Source organism: Haematobia irritans, chromosome 3 (genome assembly GCF_050003625.1).
Source record: "Haematobia irritans isolate KBUSLIRL chromosome 3, ASM5000362v1, whole genome shotgun sequence".
NCBI lineage: Eukaryota > Metazoa > Arthropoda > Insecta > Diptera > Muscidae > Haematobia > Haematobia irritans.
This window is the reverse complement of record NC_134399.1, coordinates 148,009,035-148,032,935: the sequence shown is the minus strand read 5'-3', so window position 1 is coordinate 148,032,935 and position 23,901 is coordinate 148,009,035. Positions and strand designations below refer to the sequence as shown.

At 32.4% G+C, this 23,901-nt stretch overlaps 1 protein-coding gene across 1 annotated transcript in view; it reads right to left on the bottom strand.

Annotated features, from left to right (window-relative positions):
• shakB (Innexin family member shaking B) overlaps positions 1-23,901 on the bottom strand; it is a 340,164-nt gene that overhangs the window by 149,519 nt on the left and 166,744 nt on the right. The gene's annotated exons all lie outside the window — the stretch shown is intronic.

The following is a 23,901-nucleotide window of genomic DNA, read 5'->3' as shown; positions in this document are numbered from 1 at the left end:
TAATTTCGTCAATTAATTTTGCATACCAAATTGAAAACAATAAAACCTAAAATAATTTTATTTCTCATACAATACAAATCAAATGAAAATAAATTAAATTGTGTTTGATATTTTCATCAATCTAATACCTATATATTTCAGATATGAAAAAATGTCAATGAAAAATAAAGTCTATATATATTTAGAGAGTGTTTAGAGTAAATATATGGAAGGAAAACAGAAGAAAGGTCTTAAGAATGTATTTGTATTTGTATACATATAGATCTCATAGTATGAGTGAAATAGAAATACATATTAGCAAGGAAATTAAATGAAACCAAAAGGAAAAAAAAACAAAAATTGATTGAAATCAAAAACAACAAAACCGATAAAGTAGTAATAATAATAAACATCAAATAGAAAGAAAAGTTTGCAATTAATTACCATTTTCTTCTAATATGCGTACGAAAAACGTATTTTTGTGGTTTGCAATGTGGCCGATTATCGGTTTCGGGGCACACACACACAAACAAACACAGTCTGGCGTGGAGAGGAGGGGTTATAAGAGAATACTAATTGATGGTCGTTGTTGATATAGAAGAAAACGTAGCTGATGTTGCAGTAGTAATAAAAATTAGTAGTCGTAGTAGTAGTAATGAATAGGAGAAACCACAATATTGTTGAATTCTTTAGAGATTTGTGTTGTTTTTTTTTTTGTTTGGCTTTTGGTACGTTGATATTAGTTAATGGACTTCCGCTTGATGTGGAATGTTTTGTGTTTTTTTTTTTTTTTTAGTTGATGGAAATTATTCGAAATGAGTTGACGAAGACTTTGAAATTTGATGAGTTGATTTTTGTAATTTTTACAAAATATACAAAAAGCACGATATTTTTTGTTTTTGTAAAAGGCACGGCTGACTGAAATTTTTATTCTTTTGGTTTTACGTTTTGCTTTATATATGTAAGTGTGTTTGTATATATAGAGATTTGATGAAATATTAGATTTTTGTTGCTTAGCTGGAGTTTGGCTTTTTTGATTTTCAGCTATTTCAGCTATATCTGCTTAATTTATATATATAAATGTTTATAATACAGGAAATTCTTTTCTCTTTTTTGTATGTAAATATATATGTATGTATAGTTATTCTAAATTTAGTTTTAGTTTTATTTACTTCTTTCCTTTGGAGTATATATACAATTTTACTGGCAACCAAAATACTTAAGTTTTACTTCTTTTAGATGAATGAAGCTTTTATTTATATTTCCTAGCTTCTTTATTTTTATCCTTTGTACATAAATATTTATAAAAGTAAAGTATTTTTCTCTGTGAGTTACTTTTTTCGTTTTGGTGTTTGGTAGCTTATGACCTCTTTTCTCTTGAGGTTTGCCGGATTTTTTTTTTTTGCTATATATACTTGAAAAAGCCTTAAGGGGGCGATTCCTGCTGCACAGCTTCCTGCAAATCCCCCCAAACGAGATTTCTTTGTATCTTACAAAAAAGGTTAGCAAGTTGATGTTCTCTATTCGATTTGATTGGTAATTAAACGCCTTTTTGGATGTTTGTTGATTTCGTTTCCGTTAATGATGTCTTCTATAGTTTTCCCTTGAATGTATTTTTGTTTGTGGTTATAAAGATCTCACTCTTATTCCCTGTTTGGTTTTTATCTTCTTTTTGTGTGAATGAAATAGAGGAAGGGTAGGATTTATTCACGTTTAATTTGCAACGTTTTCTTTTCAAAAGGAACGTTTCACAAATTAGAGTCCAACTGAGTATAGGTTTGATTTGATTCAGGACTCTTTTATTTGATTTGATTTGAATTTATACATACATATATATAGAAGTGATATATATATATATAGTTTTTTTATATGTAGATGTGTATATATATCCATATATTTATCGATATTTAGCATATATTATTGCTTATCTTTATTTATTTATTTATATAATATTATTAAGTGATCACATATTATTTGATTTCGTCTATACGTGTTTTTGTGTGATGTCCTTGGTGATATCCTATACATATACATGTGTATGTTCACGGCTTTTTTTTTGTATTGGAGTGGAAAGTTTTTTTCTTCTTTCGTTTTCGTCGTTTTACTTTTGCTAACATTTAATCAGTTTGTTATTATTGTTGTTGCTTCTTACTATGATGTTTACGTTTATTTAACATTTTTTGTTGTTGATATTCCTGCTGCTGCTGCTGTTGTTGTTGCTCTTGTTGATTTTGAGGATATTGATCCTTATGGGTTTGTTGTTCGTGGCAGGATTCTTTGATTTCCTTTAAAGGAGTTTTACTAGTGCTACGTTTCGTTCTTGTTTCCTCTAAATTCGAATCACTTGTATTGGCTGATGTTAGTTGCCTACGTTGATGACCAGTTGAAACTGATGCCGATGCTATTGTACTTCCTGTTCCTGTTGTAAGGATATTCTGGGATGGTCTTGTTATTGTATTTGTTGTAGGTAGTTCTGTAGTTTGTTCGCTTGTTGAATTAATTTCTTGGAGGGGTGATACTGTTGTCGTTATACTTTCATATCCCTGATGGTAGTCCACCTTTTTGTTTGTTTTCGGTTTGAACAAACGTAATTATGTATTTGTGTGTGTGTGGTTTGTTTGTTATTGGTTGGTTGGGAAGGAGATTTTTCGAAGTTTCGAGTTTTGTTGCAAAATAGGGACCCAAGAAAAAGATTTTTAAAATTTTCATTTTATTAAATTTCAGATGCTTGCATATTTTGTATTTGTGTTTGATTATAATTTTCTGTTTCTTTTTTGTTTTGTGGGGGATTTATGCCATTAACATTGGCTTCCATAAAAATAAGTAGATATAATTTGTTAAATAAAATTTCTGAAAGTTAAAAAGGTCAATAGAGGAGTAGATACAAAAAGTAGGTGATACCAGGAGGTTAAATTGAAGAGTAAGGACAAGGTTTGTTAAGGTGCTTATAAGTAAATACGCAGGATTTTCTCTTTTGCGTACACGAAGTATAGTTTTGTTTCATTGTGTTCACTTGGAATATTAACTAAAAAGGGTGTTCAGTTAGAATATTTTTTTGTTTCCAGGTTATTATTGGTATTATTTTGTTAGCAACATGCTCGCTATACATGATGCAAACACACATGTCCTACGTAAAGTTTTCAAATTATTGACGTAGACAAAAAAAAAACAGATTCTCTATTTTGAATATTTCTTATTTGCAAAAATTGTTTTGTATAGTACAGTGTTGTTTTTATATCTGTCAATGTGTGAATGTCTATTGATATTTTATAAGTAAAGTGTCTCCAATTAATTGGGTTTCACACAAAAAGTTCCATCGACCCTACCATTTTATTTGTACCGCGCTAATTAATTGAAAAAAATTTAATATTAAATATTCATGAGGGGTTTTATCAAAAAAATTTAGCAATTCACTTTTTTTTTGAAGAATAGATTTAGAAATATGTTTTCTATACCTTTGAAATGTAAAATCGTACAATTTGTTTATATGCTTGAGTCATAAATAAAATGACCGGCATAAGCATCATGGCTAAAATGGACCTATGACCATTAATTTCTGAAAAAAGGCAAAATTATATTTTTTCCATTAAATTTAGGACACGAATTATTTAAAATTGTGTTCCTCCGTTAAAATTAAAGTCCAATTACAAGAAATTATCTTAAAATTAAATGAGATATTGGATTATAAATAAAAAGCTTCAAATATAGACTAACGGACATTTTCAAGTGGCTCCGTTAGGCTTCAACTGCCAGTTAACGGAAAGAAAAATGGAAATAACTTTTCTCTGGTTAACTTTAAGGGAAAAATTTTCAGTAGTCAAGTTCCTAATTGGTCTAAGGGATATACTCGTATACGGAAGATGACAAATATGTACATAGCATGGTTTAAAAGTTCGTTAGCTAGTGTAGCACTAACGGAGCTTCATTTATTTTAGAAGTTTGTGTCTTGGGTTTAAAGTTTTTTGTTTGGAAATTAAAAAAAAAAAGAATTACTCATTTTGAATTTTTAAACCAACAATTTTTGTACGTTAGCTTGCTTAAGACATATCAAAAAAAATATATATATTTAATAATTAAATTTGTGTCTGTAATTTCCCTGAAAACATCATTATTTTAGAGAAGTCGCATCACTAACTCAACCAGCATTTTGGATCTGAGAAAGCTTGTCTATCTGATCAAAATACAAGAAAAATTTCTTTATAGAAATATTGGGTGGGATGAGGAGTTCTGTTTCAGGGCGACTAATACAATACAAACAATAAATCTGAAGCTGATCCTATATTTGAGCTATTTTAAACTGTGCATGCAATGGTATACAAGTCCCTTAGAATATATGCTCCTCTGCGTTTCCAGCTCCAGTCTCTCAGTTATAGGAAAAAAGTAATTTATCATTGAGATAAAATGAAATTTGACATTTTTTACTGATTCAACTTCAGACAGATTGGATGGAAACATTCCCTTTGAGGGGCCCAATATAAAGTATCGACAGTAATTCACAAAATATGAAAATTCACCATTTTTTTGTATTGTTTGAATATATCCAAATAACTTATACTGAATTTTAAAATTTCTTGCATTTTAAATTACAATTGCGAGTATTGCTTCGCATATCTTTACACGAAAGAAAATTGTTTTAAATTAAAGTTAATTTTTCCTACTGAAATTATTCTTAAATCCGGTCATCTTTGTAAATTGAATACAAAACTAAAACGTATGTTGAAATAGGAGATATGTCTCTAAACTTTATTTTAAAGAAGCTTTTTACTTGAAGAATAGCTTTTTACTTGAAGAATGTGATCATTTATGTTATACGTGAAATAGAATTTGAATTTGCAATTATAACATAATTTGTGATTAACACATTTCTAAAGAACTTTGATATTACATGAGAAAAATTAACAAATTATAAATTGTGTAGTACACTCAAAAAAAAAAAATTACTTGAATTCACTGCCTTTGAGCTTCCGTTAAGGATTATGGTATTGAAGGTGCATCTTTCAAATAAAAAAACATTTTTTATGTAGTTATCTAGCTTTAAATCTAGTCTATACAAAATGAAAATTACACTGAAAAAAATATTGTCGTGAGGCCAAAGATTTCATGTCCTTAAAATACGAATGAAAACTTTGCTTAGAATAAAACAAGCATTTTTCTAATATAAAGTTTTTTACCTTGCTCAAAAGTATGAACTTGATATGGACCAATTTTTGTGTGATTGGGGATCGATTTATCTGAGGGATATATAACTATAGACCGATATGGACCATGGTTATTAACGGCCATATACTAGCACAATGTACCAAATTTCAACTCGGATGAAATTTGCTACTCCAAGAGGCTCCAAAACCAAATCTCGGGATCGGTTTATATGGGGGCTATATATGATTTTGGAATGATATGGACCACTTTTGGCATGGTTGTTAAATATCACATACTACCACCACGTACCAAATTTCAACCAGATCGGATGAATTTTGCTTCTCCAAAGGCACAGGAGGTCAAATCGGGGGATCGGTTTATATGGGGGCTATATATAATTAAGACCGGTATGGACCAATTTTTGCATAGTCATTAGAGACCATATACTAACACCATATACCAAATTTCAGCCGGATCGGACGAAATTTGCTTCCCTTAGAGGCTCCGGAGGTCCAATCTGGGGATGGGTTTATATGGGGCCTATATATAATTATGGACCGATGTGGACCAATTTTTGCATGGTTGTTAGAGAACATATAATAACACCATGTACCACATTTCAGCCGGATCGGATGAAATTTGCTTCTCTTAGAGCAATCGCAAGCCAAATTTGGGGGTCCGTTTATATGGGGGCTATACGTAAAAGTGGACCGATATGGCCCATTTGCAATACCATCCGACCGACATCAATAACAACTACTTGTGCCAAATTTCAAGTCGATAGCTTGGAAGTTCGTTCAGAAGTTAGCATGATTTCAACAGACGGGCGGACGGACATGATCAAATCGACTCAGAATTTCACCACGACCCAGAATATATATACTTTATGTGGTCTTAGAGCAATATTTCGATGTGTTACAAACGGAATGACAATGTTAGTATACCCCCATCCTATGGTGGAGGGTATAAAAATTACTAAGAAAATAAAAGTGTAACAAGGTTAGGTTAGGTTAGGTGGCAGCCCGATGTTTGAGGCTCACTTAGACTATTCAGTCCATTGTGATACCACATAGGTGAACTTCTCTCTTATCACTGAGTGCTGCCCGATTCCATGTTAACCTCAATCACAAGGGACCTCCTTTTTATAGCCGAGTCCGAACGGCGTTCCACATTGCAGTGAAACCACTTAGAGAAGCTTTGAAACCACCCTGAGGTGGGATAATCCACCACTGAAAAACTTTTTGGTGTTCGGTCGAAGCAGGAATCGAACCCACGACCTTGTGTATGCAAGGCGGGCATGGTAACCATTGCACCACGGTGGCTCGGTGGTGGTATAATAAAAGTTTGCTTCCTAGAATCAAGTACACAAAACCCAAATTTAAAAGAGAATTGTGTCTTGAAAATATCCTTACTTGTATTCTCCCCTTCTTTGGCTCGGAATCCATACCAAAATTGTTAAAGTATAGCCAAAATCTTAGGAAGCGGGCATGCTTTATGCTCAGTGTAGGTTACAGATCGAATTTATCGAATTTTCATTCTGTTATACGTCAATTTAAAAATCCCACATTATGACAGATACTTCAAATCAGCATATATTTTTTTTAATTTAAAACAAGAATGAAAATTCTCAAAATAATACTTAGCCGACATATGAAGCTTTTTGAACATTAATCCAAAGATTCAATATCTCAATTAATTTATCTATTATATCTTTGAATCACAAAAAAAAAACTTACTTCAAAGACCCACGACTGTAACAGGGCGATGCAAAAAAAGATTGGTGTCCTAAATTTAAAGAAAACGTTTTTAAAGCAAAGATTATAAAATTCCTTTAATATTCGGTCAATATTTTTTTCAGTGTAGTATAAAATACATTGAACGCTGATTGCAGGAAGTGCATTAACCCTCTCCTTTGGCTCCGAATCAATATCCAAACCCTTAGTATAGAGACAAAATCTGTGAAACCGGGAAGATTTTTTCAGTATGTCGTTTTATTAATAGAGGGCATTTCTATCTTATCCTTTATTTTTTTAACTTTTTATTTTTTTTAATAATTGAAAATGTATCCAAAACATATGGATTTTTAAGGGAGGATTTTTTTATTTAATTAAATATATAGATTTTTAAGGGAGGATTGTTTTTATTTATTTAAACAAACTAACGGCCATTTTCATGTAGCTCAGTTAGGCTTTAATTGTCAGTTAACATAAAGTAAAATGAAAATATCTTCTTTCCGGTTAACTTTAACTGAAAATTTTTGAGCAGTTAAGTTCCTAACTGACATATGGAATATATAAACAAGATGACAGATTTATCCTAGAACGGTTTAAAAGTTCGTTAGCTAACGTAGCACTAACGGAGCTTCATGAAAATGGGGATAAATATCTGAACCAACCTTTGGTTAAAATTTTACATTTCTCATACATAAATATCTTTTTCGTATGAGTTGAATTCTATAAAAAAATCTGTCCTAGATCGTTTAGATCGATAATTTAAAATTAAGAAAAATCTGTCCTAGATCTGTTTAGATCGATCATTTAAAATAATTAAATAATGGTATGTAATTGTTTTAATAGTTTCTCAACTTTTTTAGATAAATACTTATGCTCACTTCTATAAATAAATAACATCTAAAAGGGTTCCATAAATAACGGGTACAAAATTAGTGTGATCCTTTGGAAGCCTCTTTGTTGTTAAACCTTAATGCGAGACACCCTAATATTTGGTAGTTATTTTTGTTCTAAAAAAATGTTAAATGTTCATGTCGAAGTGTATAATACATTTGAATGTTTGATTGTATGTACGAGTGTATAAAACAAGGCATACTATTGTTTCCCCCTCCAAATATCTGCTGGTTTTTCATCGCTGTTTTATATTATTAATATTTGTTAGTATGCTTATTATCATCAGCATCATCATCGCCTGCCATACAAATATGCATACACAGACACACACATACCTAAAGATGCGCGTGTGTGTGTTTTTGGCGTTCCACGCTATACAATAATAACTTTTGATATACAATGTGTATGTGTATGTTAATATGTAAAAGAGGTATAAATATGTTTATATGTATGTACAAGTAAAAATACAAAGATATGTATATGTGTGTTAATGTATAAATGTTTTGTATGGACTGATGTATATACATATATAGAAATGTATCTGCACTTCCGTTATCATAAAATATTCATTTTTTAATTTGCTTTGTTTTATTTACTTCCCCACCTTAAAAGATTGAAGTGGAGGCGTAATGTATTTTTTTTGTTCGTTTCCTGTTTTGTTATTTTTACTCATATATTATAAATGTTTGGTAATATGTTTATATGTACGTATAAAATGTATGTTTTGTTTTTTTTTTTTGTTTTGTTTTGCTGGTTTGTGTATTGCTAAAAGGAATTTGTGAAATTCTGAAATTATTCTCAGTAACAGCTGAATTTGTTTGGTTCAACTCGATGACATTGTTATTGAAATTATTAAAACTTCTTGCCCAGTTTGCTATTGGGATTTTATTTTTGTAACACAGGGACAATTGTGGATATTTTTTCAAAACGAGCTGTGATAAGTATAACTGTATTTTAATTTAGGTTTTTTGTTTGAAAATAAATATAAAAATATACGATTGCATTTAAACATATAAATTGGAGAATAAAAATAACTTAAAAAGAATTATACAGAAATTTTATTTAAATTTTACTAAAATTTTTTATTAGGAAAATGCCTTAAGTTATGTGGTTTTGTAATCTTTTCGTATGTGTATATATACCATAAATAAATATTTAATATATGACAATCGTCCTACTCTATTTTTGTGGCATATTTTAAGAAACCATTAAAATTCTATTAAAAATCGAAGCAAATTTGTGACGTCTCTTAAGGATGGTACAGAGAAAAAAAACAATAAACTTTTTTATGGAAAAAAGGACCTACTCGTGACAGCTGACTTTGTTACCGTTATTTCGACGGACGGAAAGACAGACATCGTTGACAAACACTGGTTAAGATTTCAACACGACCTACAATATAAAATTTGTAGTGTCTGAGACCAATGTGTCGGAATGACAAACTTAGTATACTCCCCTTCTTATGTTGGTTGGTATACAAACTCAAATAGTGTGGATGGTATACAAATTGGCCGATTGTCTAATCTTATGTACCCTCCATCATGGATTGTGCACAAAGTTCCACTAAAGACTCCTCCACACAATTGCCGATGGCAAGATATCTTAAGCCTTTTTAAAATTGTTTACAAAATTGTATTTTAGTCCATATGGACTTTTTATTAAAATAAAAAAAACAGATTAAATACCATATAAGCCACTTTTATTCTTGATCGGTATATTAATTCCCAGCAAAACAATTTGGAAGTTCCTGTAAAGGCACAAGTTTAAAAGCATATCCAAAAATGTTCTCCCAGAGATGTTGTTTATTTCAACTACATAAGAAGTTCTTTTAAATCGATTTTTATAACTCGTTTTTTTCTTATTTTTAATGGGTAATTTAAACTTTTTTTGATTCAAAAAGTTTAAAAACAGAGAAAGCATTAATAAAATGGTACAAATTGTTGGAATTTTGTCGAAAAAAATTCTAAATCCATTCAAGAAATATTGCGAATTTTTCAAAGTATTTTAATTCAAAAGTTTCAGATAAGCTTTGGTATGCATTAAAAATCATAAAAAAAATTTAAAACTTATTTATTTGACAAAATATTATTCACAGCCAAAACACTGAATTCGAATCACAAAGTAAGAAGGGGTGCAAATTCAGTGCAACGGCTGTTGAAATGGTGAACATCCGTCCTATGACAAGCCTATTTTAAATTCATAGTTTCTGCGCCAATTTTGCACCACTTCTGGATCCAAAAAAGAAAATTTTCACTAATTTTTTGGCGACGCTTTTTTTGGTGGGCCACTTTTTTCATATTTTAAATGCGAAATTAATTTTTTTTGTTTCAAATAGGTTAAAAACATATTAAGAATTAATAAAATGGCACAAGTTGTTTAAATTTTGCCGAAAAAAAATGTTAAATGCTTTCTAGAAAAATTACGAAATTTTGAAAATATTTGATGACAAACGTTCCAGACAAGCGTTATAATGCATTAAAAATTTTTAAAAAAGTTTAAATTTATTTATTTGTCAAAATATTACCAAAAATTCTTAATTCACATCCAAACCCCTGAATTCACCTCACATCCTAAGAAGTGATGCAAATTCAGTGCAGCGGCTGCTGAAGTGGTGGACATTAGAGGTGTGCACGTGAGTAATATTTTACTCACGCTCACGCACACTCATGACTGAAAAATCATACTCACGCACGACATTTTTTGGTAGGACTCACGCTCACGCACATTCACGAAAAGAAAATTTGTACTCACGCACGAAAACGTCGTGACTCACGAAAAATATCGTGACTCACGAATAATTTTATGATTAATTTACCTTACCAAAGTGTCTGAAAACATGAGCATTATTAAAATCGCGAGTGTTATTAAACTCTTAACATCCCAGGTGTCACTAAAATTATAATTGAATTTAACTCTTAAGGGTTTTATGTTGGTGAGCAGAAATATTTTCGTGAGTGCAATTCGTTACTCACGCTCACGCACGACATTTTGGTTTGTTAATCGAGCTCACGCACACTCACGCTGTTGTCATGAGCGTGACTCACGACTCACGCACGAATCACGAACATTTTCGTGAGTCACGACAGTTTCGTGTCACTTGCACACCTCTAGTGGACATCCGTCCTATGAGAAGTCCATGTTAAATTCATCGCTTCTGCGTCAATTTGGCACCACTTCCGGACCCAAAAAGAACATTTTCACAACTTTTTTTGCTGGGTATCCGATGACTTATGCCTTTTTAAAATTGTATTTTAGTCCATATGGAATCTTTGTTAAAGAAAAAAAAACACCGATTAAATACCATATAAGCCATTTTAATTCTTGATCGTTATATCCATTATCATAATTGGTTAGAAAGTCAAATTCAACACTACTGGATGGAATGGAGACCATGAGGCTCCATAAGTCAAATATTCGGGGTCGGTTTATATTGGGGCTATATAAAATTATGAACCGATAACGACCAAATTTTGCATCATTATTAAAAAGCTTATACTGACATAACGTACCGAATTTTAACCGCATTTGATGAAATTTGCTCCTTCAGGTCAACTCCGGAGATCGGTTTATATGGGTGCTACATATAGTTTTAGACCGATATCGACCATTTTTTGCATGATTTTTAGAGGACATATACTAACATCTCATACCAAATCGTATGAAATTTGTTATTCTAAGTGGCTCCAGAAGTCAAATCGGGGGACAGTTTATATAAGGGCTATATTTTAAAGTGATCCGATATGGCTTATTTGCATCATTTGACCTACATTAACAACAGCTACTTGTATAAAGTTTCAAGTCTATTGTTGTTTCTTTCGCAAGCTAGTGTGATTGCAACAGACGGACGGACGTACATCGCTAAATCGACTGTGAATTTCACCAGGACCCAGAATATGTTTACTTTATGGGGTCTGCGACCAATATTTCGATGTACTACAAACGGGATGATAAATTTATCCTTTGATGTAGGTTATAGTAGCAGAACATTTTTCAACTAAAAATCAAAGATATCGCTTCAGTAGTTTTTAAGTCTCTACGGCACATACAAAAAGACAAAATTTAATTTATAAATTGTAGCAGACAAATATTTACTTCATCTTAAAGCATTTTCCATATAGTCTGAGGAGTCCTATGCTTACTCCTAATTGCTTATTTTCAATTTATATGAGCCAATGATATATTGGTGTGAATGAAACCCATTATAGTAGAACTTATAATAACACGGGGTAGAAACAAGGAAGACATGAGTATACTTCAAATAATAATTATACACATATAAATAATATAAATATTAACATTAATTAACAAACAACTAAAATGCATTTAATGTACAGAAATAATAAAATAACACACAACACAAGAATATTTAATACAAACCAAGAGTGAAATGAAATAAAGGACATACATAAATTCACTATAAATCACAGACAAGAACCCAAAAACAAAAGGACGTTGTGGGCGACACTTCAAATCACAAAAACAACATAGAATACACTTTCGCCCGCACACGTTCTTTCACACACACACACACACACACACCCATACACAAACACATACAGTTGAGTATTTTGTACACTCACGTAATTAAGAAGCAATACATAACAAAACCTACCGACGACAATGACGATGAGCGAGCATCCGAAAGCACACTCATACAAAGACACTTCGAAGAATTGCCGATCTGTTCGGACTCTAAAGGAAACGGAAGCACATAAAATAAATAAAAATGATATACAAGATGGTAGTGAAAGGAAAAGAAAGGGATCTAATACCATGGGATGCTGTATGAAGAAAGGAGTGCCCCAAAAGTGCTAAATTGGGTCTGGGGGAAATGATGTAATGGGGTTCGGTAAATTCAAGGATGGAGAAAAAGGAAATTAAACACGTAGTGTTTGTATTCATTTCTAAATTAACACTTTCATTATTTATCATTTTGTTTTGGTCCCTCCTGGTTTGAATTGCTATGTCCCCCCCGGATCTAATTCATTCTTCATTTCATTTTGGAATTATGTCCGCGCTTGTGTGTGTGTGAGAGTGAATGTGTGGTTATATGTATTGGAGTGTGTTTTTTATTGTTTCTGTTTGCTGTTATTGTTGTTTATATTTTTGCTGCTGTTTCTGTTGCCATTGTTGTTATTATTAATGTCTACAATTTCTTAGAGTTTTTCCTTTTTTTATGAATTTTTCATCCTTACTTTTTTCAGAGCGACAAATAAATAAAAATAAATTTTCAAAATTATATTTTATACACGATTTCATTTTCTTTCAACTGCCCAATAAAGGGATTTAAGACACCAAGAGAAAAGAGAGAGAAAGAGAGATAGGGAGACACACACATACACACAAGAAAAATAAAGCGTATAATTTTATTAAAGAGAGAAGACATGGTCAATTAGCTAAATGTGAAAATTGTCAAAAATGTATATCGAAAATCTACCAAGTTTCAAACAAACTCTTACATTGGAAATTTTGATTATTTTCTCTAGGTTGACATAAAAAATCCTTATTTTTTCAAAGAAATATTTTTTTACGTGGTTCGAAAAATTTTACATTTGGCTTTATTAACTTAGAAATTAATATTATATAAATGGTGAGTTTTTGAGAGCTATAAACTTAAAAAAAAAAACATAGAATTCAAAAAATGCTTGAATTCTTTATTTGAATTGGTAGTACAATCAGCAGTAGAGTTTCTTGGTAAAAGGAGGTAAAAGAAAATATTTTTTAAGTTTTTCCTTATTTTTTTTAATGAAATCCGACGTACTGAAATAGCATTCTATTTGGATAACTAATACGAAATCAATGCAGCCGATGTCTATAACCCATGTAAAATTCAATGCTCCAGGGCCAATTTCGTTTCAATTTTGTCTTTTTTGAGGAATAATCAGTTTGGGAAAATAAGTAGAATATTGTATATTATACTAAATCCATTTCAGATACGGATGGATTCGAGCCCAGCCTTCAAGTTTTGCATCAGAAGGAAATAATGAGTTTGGAAAAATAAATAGAATATTATATATGATACTAAATACATTTCAGATACAGATGAATTCGAGCCCAGCCTTCAAGTTTTGCTTCAGAAAGAAAAAAAATCTTTTTTTATTAGGAATAATGGGTCCTGAACACGGAATTGATCGCTTTTGTATATAGGAAATGTTTGATTTATTATGTTTTTCGTTCTGATTAAAATGTATTTATGAAACACATCATTTACATATTATTGAACCGTTTAGATGTGCTAGGTGTTTACTCAAAATATCATTATAAACCCTATAGGCACTTCAAATTTATTTCAGTTGCTAAATACTAATTGACCATATCCTCCGTTTATTTTGAAAAAAAAAAAAAAAAACAACATACATAGCCAAAATTAAATTGAAAATTTGTAAAAAATTCAAAAATAAATAAGAACCACAGGAAACTTAGTTAATTTAATAACAGAAAAGCAGCAGAAATAACCACAAAAGCATTGAAAAAACTGATTTAGGGAATAAAATATAAAATGGAAATGAAGAATCCTTCTTTACAGCAAAATGGGGACACATTTTAAATTTAATTTCATTCTGCGCTACTTGGATATTTTTCTCTTTCTCCAACTAATTGTTTATACGTCTGAGTAAAACAAAATCAAGAAAAACACCTCAGAAACCACAAACAAACATATAACGAAGGAAGTAAGGAACGCCTGATGCTGACAAGAATGAAGGGGCATATTATGAAGCAAACCAAGATCTCATTTATATATTTTTTTTTTATATAAATTAAGGTGTTTATTTCTCGCGGCAAAAGCCAATGGTAATGCCAAGGATTACCATGTTTGATGTGGCTCCTCCAAGAGCATTTCTTTTTTCGTTCCATTTTTTTGTCTATTTCTATGTTTATGTTGCGTGATCCTTTTTGGTTGCTTTTACTTTGTTTCATTTAAATATATGAAAAGTAACCGCAATGGAAAAATTATCATAGATTAACTCTGTTAAACTTTTTTTTTTTAAATAATTTAAAAATCAACACAATTAATTTAAGAATATGCAAAATACCTTGGTTTTGCTATGTTCTTCTTAGTGGAGGACTGTAATATTTTGCCAGCAGGCATGACCAACCGTTTTAATATGTTGAGGGTAACTGGAGAATATGAATCAAGTTTTTTAACGTACCTAGAAATTTAGCGAAAAGTTGGGACTTATCAATAGAGGTAATTTCATGGAATTTTTCAAAATGAAGAGAACAGTTAATAAGTCTTTCATTCTATTGGATTATTTATGCTTGTGTCCAATTGGATTGACATTTTCGTGTAGGAAATTTGGAGAAACTTTGTCTGGTATGGGAATTTCGTATCGATTGTAGGTTATGTTTTGACAATTGTAACATTAATTATCCCAAGCATTTATATAAGATGCCCAATCAAGATCTTAATTGAGTAAAATTACTGTTACCGACCGGAAAATCTAATGAGCTTGGTCCGGCACTACTGGGTGCCTTATCTAGACAATTTTCAGCTAGGTCAGGTTAGGTTAGGTAGCAGCCCGATGTATTAGGCTCACTTGGACTATTCAGTCCTTTGTGATACCACATTGGTGAAGTTCTCTCTTATCACTGAGTGCTGCCCGATTCCATGTTAAGCTCAATGACAAGGGACCCCCTTTTTATAGCCAAGTCCGAACGGCGTTCCACATTGCAGTGAAACCACTTAGAGAAGCTTTGAAACCCTCAGAAATGTCACCAGCATCACTGAGGTGGGATAATCCATCGCTGAAAATCTTTTTGGTGTTCGGTCGAAGCAGGAATCGAACCCAATATCTTGTGTATGCAAGGCGGGCATGCTAACCTATGCACTACGGTGGCTCCCGACAATTTTCAGCTAGGGCACTGTAGCTCCCTATAGTAGTAGGTTTTCAAATACTGGGTGGGCTTCAATTTTTCTGAAGGAAATTAGGCCTCCCCGTTAGAGACCTCTCTATGCTAATGGTTATTGGTATGAAAAAACCAGACCTTATATAAGATAATGCTGATTTGGCCTCGTGATGCGTGGCTGGTAGGAAAAAAATAGTCTTCTGAAATTATTCTGTGTGCGTCTGCCTCAATGAATCAGTATGACCTACAACTTACATGATTGATCACAAGTTTTCTTTCCCAAGAGCTCCCTTTGGGAGCCAAAGGATCATGGTTTCAACTCTAGTTTCAACACTAGTAAAGCTAGTGAGAATGCCGAGTGTTTCAAAGCTTCTCTAAGTGTTCTCACCGTAATGTGAAATGCTGTTCATATAGAAGAGAGGCTCCTTGACATTGAGCTTAACATAGAATCATGCAGAACTCGTTGATAAGAGAAAAGTTCATCACTTTTGGATATTACAGTGTCCCTCGAATGTTGCACTGCTTGAGTGATTTTCTTTCACTGCCAACAGTTTTTACTAAGGCTAAGGTCACGTCCCTGAGCGACCTTGGATTACCAGCAAGTGGCCACCGGTAACACATTACTTGGGTTTCCAAACGGCAGAAGCAATCAAGTTATATAGGTCATTTGGATTGCCTCAAATTTCGGTTCCACGTATTAGCAGCCACTCACTTCTTTATTAAGGAGGCTGTTCAAGCAGATGTAAAGCAGTTTGCCCACCCTGGACTTGGGTATACTTGATCTTTCTCATATTTGATCTTGCACAAATTTATTCTCGGATGGCCTAAAGATGGTCACTTGGGAGCCACCGTGGTGCAATGGTTAGCATGCCCGCCTTGCATACACAAGGTCGTGGGTTCGATTCCTGCTTCGACCGAACACCAAAAAGTTTTTCAGCGTTGGATTATCCCACCTCAGTAATGCTGGTGACATTTCTGAGGGTTTCAAAGCTTCTCTAAATGGTTTCACTGCAATGTGGAACGCCGTTCGGACTCGGCTATAAAAAGGAGGTCCCTTGTCATTGAGCTTAACATGGAATCGGGCAGCACTCAGTGATAAGAGAGAAGTTCACCAATGTGGTATCACAATGGACTGAATAGTCTAAGTGAGCCTAATACATCGGGCTGCCACCTAACCTAACCTAACCTAAAGATGGTCACTTGGAGGTGTACACAAAGTTACAAGCTATTCACGGCACCGCGTAAACGTGGGACGTAAACGTGAGTCCTCTTAATGTGCTAAATACTACTAAGTGAGTATGGTTGATATTAGTGATATATACAGTGAAACCTCTCAATCGTGGCCACTCTGAAAACCGGACTCCTGTCAAAAGTGGAAAATTTTCGTAAGCCGTTTGCTATACTATCACATTAAAAGTAATCTCTCATAAGTGGACACTTTCCAAATGTGGAGAAAATTTAGGCTGCGATAAGTGTCCACTTCTGAGAGGTTTCGACTAGTCGAATTATCAACTTTTTGGTAATTTTAAGCTAAGAACGCACCAAAAACAAAATTCGTAACGCCAACAGGTCAATTTTCAATAATTATACAATCACGAAAAGTCATGAAATCTTCTTTCTCAATTTTAATAAAAGTCGAAAGAAGACTTCTTCGCAATGCAAAAAAGTCGAAAAATCAACAGTGACTTTTTCAAATTTTGAAAATGTTGACTTCTTTTTGATTCCCTAGTTTGGTGTAGGATATCATATAATCGATTCTTCCCAATTGTAGGTCCTTCTTACAATACAGTTTTGTTGTTGTGTTTTTTTTTTTTTGATAATTCTCATCCAGGGATAAGTACATATTATCTTGACCTTCTTATTTTTCATTTATGTAATTTTCTCAACCAAATATAAACCCTGATTGTATATTCTCATATATTATTTAAGTCAATAATTCGCCTCAGTTGTTGGACATGCCTGTGCTAAAAATCCCATTTCCATTTCCATTTTAATTTTTTTTTCGTGGGGGTAAAAACAAAATATGCTTCGCTTAGCATAAGCTAAAGTTAAATTAAAAACTGGAAACGGATATAAAACAAATATCCTAAACTAAATGAAGAGAAAATGGATGCGAAGGAAAATGCGCATTCAGGTAAATATGCGTAAAACAGAAGAAATCCCCAAACCATTCAAAAGCAAATGAGAAAAAGACCCACAAAAAAAAAATGGACACAATACGAGTAGAAATCTGGTACAAAATGAAATGTAATGCAATGAAAAATAAAAATAAATAAATACAGAAAAAATAAAAGGTAACAATAAGTTTCACCTAGAAGCTGAAATGTTCGAAATAATGAGGTGTTGTGGGTTTTGGAGGAAGAAGAAAATGGAAAACGAACGAATGAACGAAATGCCAAATAAAACCCTTATAATGTTTTGGCGTCTTATGGAATTCGTGTTGTTGACAAAAAAAAATGACAAAAATGTTGAAGACAGAATGATTATTTTTTTAAGGAGTGTTTTTTTTGCTTTGTTTTGAGAAAACATCGAAGAGAACGAGAAGATTGTTAATGAGTTGTGGCAACATGAGATACGGGCGACAACGTTGATTTTTTTCCTCCTCCAAACATAATTCCCTGTTGTAAATATGTAAATATGAATGTAGGATTATATATAACTTGATGTTTTGTATTTTTTTTGAACGCTGGTTTTTCTAACCCATATTTCTTAAGGTTTTTGTCGTTTGTCGTCTTCTGTTGAAAATGGGTGAAATGGATAAAATTCAGAATGTTAGTCTTCCCCCTAAATGTGAAGAATTTACTTCGTTTTTTCTTGATTTTGTTTTTATTTTATGAGATGGATGTTTAATTAAATTTGTAGAAATTTTTCTTCACACTCTTCGTTTCTTCAAATGCATATTTATATCTCCGGCCTGTTAAGAGGGCTTCAAGCTCATATAACTGTGGGTGAAAATTATTTATGTTGCTGTTGTGTGTGTGTGTGGGTGGTGTGAGTGTGAGATTGGTAGTAGTATTATCTGTTTTGTTTATACTTAGTATTATTATTATTATTATTGTTGTTAACGCTGTATGATTAATGTTTGCATATTAATTTCCTGTTTTCGTTTCTTTCTTTTCATCCTCCTCAACACAGTTTCTTAAAAAAAAATTTACACAATATATAATAGAATATATAATGAATATGGTGAAAAAAAAAATCAAACTGAGAGTTTGAGAAAGGAGAGAGGATATTTGAGGTGGTGGTGTTGGTGGTAGATTGGAGTAGTAAGCAGACAGTAAACTTGAAAACGAAATGTATCTGAGAAAATATTTATTTATATTTGGATTCGTTTTATTTTATTTTTTTTGTGATAGCTATTATTGTTATCGTTTTCCTTGATCATACTGTCAAAACGAGAAATGCATACTACATTAAAATGAGTCCTTTTCAACATGGTTTGATTGATAGACTGATTGATTGATCGATAGGTGGTTGTGGTGGGGAGTTGAGGTGAGAAAATTTTCGATACGATGTAACATTTTTTTTTTAAGGTTGGACGATACATCAATTCGTTGCGATGATTTTTGTATGTTTTTAAGTATATTTTTTCTTGTGATATTTGTACAACTGTTGATTTGGTTTTTCTAACTTGTCAATGGTATTAAGTTTGCTTTTTCGTTTTCTTTATTATGCAACCTTAGTAGTGGACCTTTATTTCCCAATACCATTATCGTTCGCTCGCTCACTCGCTCATGTTATAATTAAAACGTAGTTGTAGTTCTATTTTATTAATCTATTGAATTAAGGAGAATTTTACATTAGCTACAATTCTAAGAAATGTATAACTTTGATAAAGAGAGATGTTATGGGTAATAAATAATACTAATTTTTTTAACATAAATTAAAATTTAAATATTTATTTTCGTCCCATAAACAATTTTTTTTTTGTAAGAAAGAAAAATTATATAATAAATTTAATGCATACTTATACATTATATACTTGTTATCATTATTATGGTGAAAACAATTCTTTTTTTAGTTAGAGAACGTCACAAGAATGTATTGAGATCAAATCAAATTTTAACCAAACCTAAACTCCCTTGAAGATCATAGAATTAATTCAAAACATTTTTGTCATTTCGGTCAGAAGTGAGATTGAGTACTAAAATGATTTGGAAACAATATACTAATCTGGAGGCTATAAACGAGTATAATAATATGATCTCTTCAAATGTGTTTCAACAACAAAATGTTATTCTTGCATGGGGACATTTTGGTCGTTAAAATTTTGATTTCTCGGCAAGCATGTTTGCCGAAATCAGATAATTAAAACAAACATTTTTTTTTAAACTTCTTTGAGATTATGATATTCTTTTTCTGGTTGTAGGCAAGCTCAAAAAAAAAAAAAAAAAAAAATATAAAAGAAGTGCATTGCTCGTATAGCAAATCTTGTTTAACATTTATATAGTATTCTACAGCTTTTAATATACACTCTCCCAATAATAATAATATATGAGAGAGTAAATATTCTTCCTAAAGTGAGGTAACTGAGGTCAACGAATCGATTCTTTTTTTTTTTTGATATATCTCAAAGAGAAATCAGATATAAAGGGTGATACGGTCAAAATTTGGTCAATATAAACTTGACGTATTTTTCAAATTTCCATTTAAAAAACCTGAACACCCCTCATTTTGAAGGTGTGTGTGTGTGTGTGTGTAGAATGTTCCTCCTATTTTGATTTTGGAATTCACTCTTCAGTTGTCTAAATGCCGTCCAAGTAAGAAGAGCAGCGTATCAAAATTTTGCTCGCGCATCGCGAAAATCCGAGCTACTCGCACGCAAAGCTGTCAAAATTGCTAAAAGTTGCCAAATCAACCGTTACAAATGTAATTAAAGTGTTTGGGGAACGTTTGTCGACAGCCAGGAAGTCTGGATCGGGGGGAAATCGAAAACCGGAAGCCGCTGAGACGACAAAGAGAGTTGCCGGTAGTTTCAAGCAAAACCCTAACCTCTCTCTCCGAGATACCGCAAATAAGCTGGGTGTACTATCGGATTATCGACTTACAAGAAGGTAGTGACTCCAAATCGCGATGATAAACAAAATACGACGGCCAAAGCGCGATCTCGGAGCCTGTACACGACGATGCTGACGAAGTTTGACTGCGTGGTAATGGACGACGAAACCTACGTCAAAGCCGACTACAAGCAGCTTCCGGGAAAGGAGTTTTATACGGCAAAAGGAAGGGGAAAGGTAGCAGATATTTTCAAGCACATAAAACTGTCAAAGTTCGCAAAGAAATATCTGGTTTGGCAAGCCATCTGTACCTGTGGCTTGAAAAGCAGCATTTTCATAGCTTCCGGGACTGTCAACCAAGAAATTTACGGAAAAGAGCGTTTGAATAAACGTCTGCTGCCTTTCCTGAAGAAACACGGTTGTTCCGTACTGTTTTGGCCGGATTTGGCATCTTGCCATTACGGTGAAAAGGCCATGGAGTGGTACGCCGCCAACAACCTGCACGGTGGTTCCCAAGGACAAGAACCCTCCCAACACGCCAGAGCTCCGCCCAATTGAGAAATACTGGGCTATTGTCAAGCGGAACCTAAAGAAGACCAAAAAAACTGTTAAGGACGAACAGCAGTTCAATGCAAACTGGCTTTCTGCGGCGAAGAAGGTGGTCAAGGTGGCTGTACAAAATCTGATGGCAGGTGTCAAGCGTGAGGCCCGGCAATTCGGATTTGGAAAACCGAAAGCCTAACTGAATATTTTTCGTGAATTTTATACTAATTGAACTTGAAAAAGAAATTTAATTTGATTTTTTAAATAAACAATTTCATCGATTTACACGCGTTTTCCCTTGACCAAATTTTGACCGTATCACCCTTTAATTCAGATGCTAAGCATGATGATTATTCTCTATTTAGGGCTACTATCTCGAAGTTAGTTGAACGAGTTTCAATGTAGACCTTTAAGCCACATCGAGACCGTCCTTAAAAGGGCAACACACCGAGTGAAGAGATGCGTGATAGATAAGAGAGGAATTTTATAGGTTTGAGTGTATATTATAGAAGATTTTGGGTGTGATAAATTTATAGGCTGGACGGGCACCCGCAGCTGCACGAAATCATTACGGAGTAGTGTTTACGCAGTTTGGACTAACGTTGTATGCATACGACGGAGACCAAGGAATGGTAAAATCAGTGGATTCAACCTGCCATACTGGCTTCAAAGAAAAAAAAACATCGATTTCCGATCTGAACATCTACTATATAGGGATGTAAGTTCACATAGTATTTCTATCGAGAAAGCTCGGATCGGGCTACAAAATACTGTCTCATTCACAATTTCTTATTACTTGTGAGAGACTTCTTTTTGTTTCGATCTTCTAAAAATATAGTAGGCCGATGGCCACTAGTTGCTAGTGCCCATATAAATAAGTTTATTGTAATTTGTAATTATTATTTATATTTAATAATAAATAAATATAAAAATAGGGAACCTATATAAACAGAATGAAGATGTCAAGGATCCTATCTGCTGGTTCCGCTAAAACGTATTTTACAAGGTGATTAAAAAAGTTGAAGCAACTCATGGCCAATAATATATTTATTGCGAGACCTTCATAAAAGCAAATGTTACATGTCATACGCGCTTTAAAAAAGAAAGCATCCTTTTTCCAGCTTTAGCATATACTACCTGAAGTTCAAATAAAATTGGTGACCAACATTTTTGAAACTCCAAAAAGGAAAAAAAGACAGGCAGATAGACAAGCTAAGAAAGTAGAAAGCATTTAAAAACATTCCAAAGATTTTGGATTAGATCATTCTTCCCACTAAATGATCATAAAGGGAATTCCGAGGATCGATTTTCATAGCGGTTTTGTCAAGTTATAGAAATAGGTATACATAAACATATAACATCAAAAAAATTACATAAAATTTTTTCCTGGACCTCTCCATTTCAAATCTGGAAATTGATTAATATGAACGGTTAGATCAACCTATAATGTTTTATAACACGAATGGCAAGATAAGCGAATGTTAGGTCATTTTCTTAGTATGAATGACGTTCTCGTAGGATATATTATACTTCATTTTAATTGATAACAGTTTTTTAATATATTAGAAAAATTAAATTTTCCATGTATTTTTTTATTATAAAATAAGTAAGTAACTATAAGTAAGTAAACTAAAAAAAAAAATACATATTGTCCCTTTATTTTAAGTTATACATTTCTTCTTTAGCAATGCTTCTCAAAAACCAATGCTTTGACCAAATTAGTTTCACTTTTAATTTTATTTCAAGTGATATAAAATTTCGTAATGTTCAGATGCTGTTATAATATAAACGTTTTGCTTTTTTTCTCTAACTGTTTTATTTATTTTTTTTAATAGCAAGTTCATTAAACAAAAATGTACTTCATTTACATATCGTTTTGTTCATTAAAACGAATATTAATTAGAAATAAAAGAAAAAAAAAAAACAATAATAAATAGAAACACATTATGTGGATTGATGTATGATGACTTATAATAGTTGTAGTAGAAGAAAGATGTTCCTTTTAATGGTAAATGGTACGAGTTTCCCTTAATAAATTTAGGACTTTTCTTTCGTTTTATTCAATTTCGTATTGTTTTGTTTTTTTGTCTCATTGGCAAACTCATACGAAAATCGTTTGTTTTGTTGCAATATCGTTATGATTTAGATTTTGTTAATATAGTTTTTTGGGGGGAGTTGTTTTTTTGTTTTCGTTTTTGTTTTTTAAGAAAGGTAATATATAGTATAAATATATATATTTTTTTGGTTTGAATTTATATGTGTGTATATAAAAAATTTTAATAGAAATAAAATTATGTTTTTGTTTTTCATGGGAATTCGTTGCATTATTTTTTAATGTGGATTTTTTTTTTATGGCAAAAATAAGCAGTTAAATTTTGGGTGTTTTTATACCCACCACCATAGAATGGTGACGGGGGTATAATAAGTTTGTCATTCCGTTTGTAACACATCGAAATATCGATTTCCGACTATATAAAGTATATATATTCTTGATCAGGGAGAAATTCTAAGACGATATAAGCATGTCCGTCTGTCCGTCTGTCTGTCTGTCTGTCTGTCTGTCTGTCTGTCTGTTGTAATCACGCTACAGCCTTCAATAATGGCGCTATCGTCCCCAAATTTGGCACAGATTAGTTTTTTGTTTGCAGGCAGGTCAAGTTCGAAGATGGGCTATATCGGTCCAAGTTTTGATATAGTCCCCATATAAACCAACCTCCCGATTTGGGGTCTTGGGCCTATAAAAACCGTAGTTTTTATCAGATTTGCCTGAA